The 6256-nt window shown below is 41.4% G+C and overlaps 1 non-coding gene across 1 annotated transcript; it reads left to right on the top strand.

Moving 5' to 3' along the window:
* The first annotated feature begins 5868 nt into the window (after window positions 1-5868).
* TRNAG-UCC lies at window positions 5869-5941 on the top strand. The gene has a single exon. It is a non-coding gene; the product is annotated as a tRNA-Gly (tRNA).
* Window positions 5942-6256: the final 315 nt, after the last annotated feature.

Consider the following 6256-nt stretch of genomic DNA (forward strand, 5'->3'; position numbering starts at 1 on the left):
GGTCCACAGTCGAGCCTTCAGTGTTTTAAAATCTAGACACCCCAGCTCTATTAGTTTGCCCAAGTGAGTAAGGCTATAAGTAAGCCCTGATTCTTGCTAATCAATTTATGAAGCTGATGTATAATTTATTTCATTAATTTATTAAGATTAGAGGCAGCAGGTTGGAGGGATACCTCTTCAGAAACTAGAAAACCTGTGCCTGCAATTTGGGACCATCTGCCCTACCCCCAACCACTGTGTCAGTAAGGCGAGCCACTGAAAGTGTACCAAGGGTAGTGATGGCTGATCAGCCCTAAAAGATTTTAAAATATAAAGAAATTGACAGTTCAGCTCTAGAGAAGAAAAGTAGATTAGTGGGAACACAATACAGAATAAAAATAGATTCAGAGACATTTAAGAATTTAATGTGTAATAAGCATGGTTTTTCAGTTTTGATTGATAGAAACCCAGGTATATCTAGCTTAAACAAAAAAGAAAATATAGTGGCCACATTCTTAAACCATGACAGTAATAACATTGGTTTCCGAGCAACTGGAACCAGAGACTAGCATTTCAGGGCTTGCCACCTGTTCTTTGTCAGGCAACTCTAGACCAGCTGACCCAGTGGCTTCAAGATGAAAGCAGAAAGAGCTTTCTGCTGCCATCCCAGGTGGAGAAATCCCTGAAGAGATTCTCTTTGGTCTAATTGGTCCTTGCCCGCCTCTGAGGCCAAGAGCTAGAGTTTTTGCTTTGTATTAGTTTTTTCGAAAGTTGGAGGGAAGGAGTGGTGGGCAAAGAAGTACAGGGAACACTTAAGTCACAGTGGAGAAGATGGATCATTCCAAGAATGGCGTTCCAACGACGGCTGCATCACGTTTTAGGAAAATATTCAGCTGAATTTCAACCTGTGTTCTTAAACCAACTTAACTTTTAGGTAAAATGAGAAGATTTGAATGTGGACTTCTTGGTGGTGTCATCTGACTTCTCTGAAGCATCAAGAAGTGTACCTGTAGTTCCCTTGTATTGAGCTTCAACACATTAAAATTTTAGCAATTCCTGTGTTGCTGTCCAGTTTTCCTTTTTGGATTTTTTTCAAGCTGTGAGCAAGATTGCCCATTTCTAGAGTGCTTAACTTCACCACGACCTTTCTTATGTCCTAGCTTTTTTGGATTTGCATTATGAGCTTAAACAACCACCACTGAAAGAAAAAAAAATTTTTTTTTTCTATTGGGTACAGCAAATTTTTGATCAAGTTTAATACAGTTATGTAAAGTTTAAAAATAAAATAAAATTTAAAAAAAAAATCAAGTATTTCCAATGCAGCTATTCTCAACAAATATCCAAAGTGCTGTTTTTTTCAGGAAGAACTAAGAATCGCCGCAGCTTTTGGATTCCATACCAATATGATAAAAAGTAGTACAAAGACATGTAAGCATTGTTATACTTAGTTTTCTTTGACAATTTCCAGTAATTTAGAATCATACTGATAAATTTGCATTTTCTTTTGTTACTGTCAATGACAAATAATAAGGATGACAATAAACCGCCATTTATTGAGGGCTAACCCTGTGCCAACAATATGTTAAATGTTTTGTATGCATAGAGATTCCTTACTGAGGAATCTGAGGTACATTATCGTTTCTACCCTGTGTTACAAATGAAGAAAGAAAGTGTGGCTTGCCCAGGATCACTCCATTGATAAGGAACAGAGCCTAGGTCACAGCTAGATTAGACTGGTAGTTCTTTCTTTGTGTTTATTCGCATGGGAATGGCAACCCTCTCCATTATTCTTACCTGGAGAATTCCCATGGACGGAGGAGCCTGGTGGGCTACAGTCTGGGATTGCAAAGAGTTGGACACAACTGAGTGACTAACACACACACACACACACACACACAAATTCGCATTACAGGCTAACCTATGTGTGTTTGGAAAGGATTTGATCAAGATGGCAGACAGCATATATAGGCCTTCCTCCTGCCTAAAATGCTATGAAGTGATGGCAGATATGATGTGATAAATTAGCATGCTTCATTTATAAAATAGTCTTTTGATCTCTCTTCCGTAAGTGGTCGCCCAAGTGATATGTGGTCACTTGGAGTACTTGAAGATATAATTCTGTTTCAGGAGAGCATATGTATGTAATGTATGAAAATTTTGCTATTAGAATTAACACTGCCACTCGAGAGGAAATGAATGATTTTACTCTAGCTGAACCAAATGTATTAGATGATCAAACCTCCCCCAAAGGAGATGTATGCACAGAGAGGGTTCCTTCTTTATAGAAGTTACCTATGGTAAATACCTCCCATTTTTATTAATTGCATCTTCTCCAGTGAAAAGATTTTTTATTTATCCCTTCAACAACTTAAGTAAAATGTAGAAGTTCTATACCTACTTGACTAAAAAAAAGCAACAGCAAAAAAGATCCGATTATCACGGAGATTGGGAGTTTGCCTCCCTAATTTCTGAGGGGTTTTATGAGCCATGTATTCCATGATATTTCCCTTAAGTTTGTTTTCTGTCTTCAAAGAGGCATAAAGTGTGTTATTATAATAAAGAGATATGCATAAAGCTAGGGAAATGTAGGCTACCAGTAATGTAAGTATAAAGAACCAGCTATTATAATGCTGTGTGCTAAATCAGTGTCTTTTATAATAAAACATAATATTACTGTATGATCACACACAAAATTGGAAACATTCTACTCACTCTACATGAAGTACAGTAACACAAATTTAATTCTGTGTAAATTTGTAAGTACTTTGAGAGTCTACTGCCCATTCTAGAAATGATGAAGGAATTCAGCATTTTGCTGAAATTTGTTAGAGTTATTCAAAAGCTCAACGAAAACATGTACATGCATTTTACTGAACAGCATCGATGTGCTTGGCCTGATGATAGTTACAGGTGGAAAACAAGAGGGGGAATAGCTGATTCTTGTTTCTTTCAGGAGCAGTAGAGCATAAATGGCTTCCCAGGTGGTGCTGGTAGTAAAGAACCCACTTGCCGGTGCAGGAGATGTAAGAGACGGGGGTTCAATCCCTGGGTCAGGAAGATCCCCGGAGTAGGAAATGGCAACAGCCCATCCCAGTATTTTTGCCTGGAGAATCCCGTGGACATAGAACCCTAGTGGGCTACCGTCCATAGGGTAGCAAAGAGTTGGCCACAAGTGAAGTGACTTAGAATAAGTGCACGAACCGTGAGCCACCGCTGGTGTGAAAGGAACATAATGAAACACTACATAACAGATGCTTAACATGCACTAGAGACACAGAACCAGGAGGCAGTGTCTTTGAAGGGAGAACTGGTGAAAGAGGTCAACCACAGACTGAGAGAGGGCTGGGAATGTCTGAACAGAGGGAGCAGGGCAGATAGGGAAGAGGGGACATGAAAGACGACAGGAGGGTTGTCTTCTTGAGCTGTTCGAAGGGAAGGCTGCAAGCCACACCATCTGTATATTTGCGCTCTAGATGCAGTAACTAGAAACCACCAAAGCAGCAGCAGGTGACTTGTGTGAGCCATCGCTACGTTCTCACCTGGATCACCTTGTGATCAATGAAAAGCCCTGGTGAAACTTTACCTGACAGGTGGGCACGTGTGAACATGAGCCATATGGGGGTCAAGCTCACAACCTTGGCCTTGTTGGCACTGTGATCTGTCTGTTGGTCCTTGCTCCCCTTGTTGGCACTGTGATCTGTCTGTCGGTCCTTGCTCCCTAGGGCAGAAATGTCTGAGCTTTGTCAAAGATAAGCTGGACACTAGGTAAAGTGGTAAGAATAGAATTTATTCAGAACTAAGTGCAGAGTGACTACGCTGAAGCCTTTGTGTGGATCACAACAAACTGTGGAAAATTCTTTAATGGGAATACCAGACTGCCTTACCTGCCTCCTGAGAAACCTATATGCAGGTCAAGAAGCAGCAGTTAGAACTGGACATGGAACAGCGGACTGGTTCAAAATTGGAAAAGGAGTACATCAAGGCTGTATATTGTCACCTTGATTATATCATTTATATGCAGATCACATTTGCAAAATGCCAGGCTGGATGAATCACAAACTGGAATCAAGATTCCCAGGAGAAATATCAACAACCTCAGATATGTGGATGATATGACTCTAATGGCAGAAAGTGAATAAGAAATAAAGAGCCTCTTGATAAGGATGAAAGAGGAAAGTGAAAAATCTGGCTTAAAACTCAACATTCAAAAAACTAAGATAATGACATCCAGTCACAGTCAGTTCAGTTCAGTCGCTCAGTCATGTCCGACTCTTTGCGACCCCATGAATTGCAGCACTCCAGGCCTCCCTGTCCACCACCAACTCCCGGAGTTCACTCAGACTCATGTCCACCGAGTCAGTGATGCCATCCAGCCATCTCATCCTCTGTCATCCCCTTCTCCTCCTGCCCCCAATCTCTCCCAGCATCAGAGTCTTTTCCAGTGAGTCAACTCTTCGCATGAGGTGGCCAAAGTATTGGAGTTTCAGATTTAGCATTATTCCTTCCAAAGAAATCCCAGGGCTGATCTCCTTCAGAATGGACTGGTTGGATCTCCTTGCAGTCCAAGGGACTCTCAAGAGTCTTCTCCAACACCACAGTTCAAAAGCATCAATTCTTCAGCACTCAGCTTTCTTCACAGTCCAACTCTCACATCCATACATGACCACTGGAAAAACCATAGCCTTGACTAGATGGACCTTTGTTGGCAAAGTAATGTCTGCTTTTCAATATGCTATCTAGGTTGCTTCACAACAAATAGGGGGAAAAGTGGAAGCAATGACAGACTTTATTTTCTTGGGCTCCAAAATCACTACAGGTGGTGACTACTGCCATGAAATTAAGACACTTGCTCCTTGGAAGAAAAGCTATGGCAAGCCTAGACAGCATATTAAAAAGCAGAGATATCACATTGCCAACAAAAGTCAGTATAGTCAAAGCTATGGTTTTTCCAGTAGCCATGTATGGATGTAAGAGTTGGACCATAAAGAAGGCTTAGTGCCAAAGAATTGATGCTTTTGAACTGTGGTGTTGAAGACTTCTTAACAGTCCCTTGGACAGAAGGAGATCAAACCAGTTAATCCTAAAGGAAATCAGTCCTGAATATTCATTGGAAGGACTGATGCTGAAGCTGAAGGGCCAATACTTTGGCCACCTGATGCAAAGAGCCAACTCATTGGAAAAGACCCTGATGCTGGGAAAGATTAAAGATGAGAGGAGAAGGGGATGACAGAGGATAAGATGGTTAGATGCCATCACTGACTCAATGGACATGAGTTTGAGCAAACTCCGGGAGATAGTGCTGCAGTCCATGGGGTCGCATGAACAACAACAAGGGCAGAGGTGATGGGCATTTTTATGGGAGAATGAGGGGGCAGTGGGGAATGAGAGGGCACTCCAGCAGAGCCTCTGTTTATTCACTGATGCTTATCCAGAGGAGAAGCAAGCTTCTAGTATCTTTATGACAGGAGGTAGTGGTGCAAGATAGAGCAAGCCACGCATAGCCTTCTAAAGTAACTGCTCAAACAAGGATGAGGTGTGCAGGGGCCTATCTGTCTATTACCAGGTCTAAGTTGGAATAAACAGTAATCCTCCTGGTGGTTTTCTCAGGCTGACTGAGAAAAAGGGAGACTGGGGTCATCCTAGGTGGCAGCCTTGAGCTATGAGGTGCTATGATAGTGTCTATCAAATCTTAGAGGGGGCTTGGGAGGGAGGGGTGCAATCAATTGTGCTGAGAGTCTGCAGTTTTTCTAGGCCAGATTTAAGGGCTGGTCAAAAAGAGGGCTCAGATGAGTCCATCTAAAATTTGGTCAAGAAAAGAATCTGTCACTTTCTAGAATTTGTTCAAGATGCACCACTTGGCTCACTTTAAAGCATGCTATCGCTGGGACTTCCCTGGTGGCCCAGTGGTTAAGACTCTGTGCTTCCAATGCAGGGGCCGTGGGTTTGATCCCCGCTTGGGGAATTGAAATCCCACATGCTGCACAGCCAAAAGATTAAAAAATAAAATGTACAATTATGTAAAGTTTAAAAATAAAATAAAACTTTAAAAAAATAAATAAAAATAAAATAAAATAAAATGTAAAACAGCGTGCTATCACTAAGGCTGATTTTTGGTTTCCTTCCATCTATGTTATGAAACCTAGGCCTTGGTCTTTAATTTTAGTTCTTTTTCTCAGCATGATCACAGAAGAGTAGGAAGAGGGTTTCGCAGGAGTTATTCCAGGTCTTCACAAAGCTCTTGTGTTCACCTCTCAAGACTCCTGCAGCAGGAGGAAGC

Source organism: Bubalus bubalis, chromosome 7 (genome assembly GCF_019923935.1).
Source record: "Bubalus bubalis isolate 160015118507 breed Murrah chromosome 7, NDDB_SH_1, whole genome shotgun sequence".
Lineage (NCBI taxonomy): Eukaryota > Metazoa > Chordata > Mammalia > Artiodactyla > Bovidae > Bubalus > Bubalus bubalis.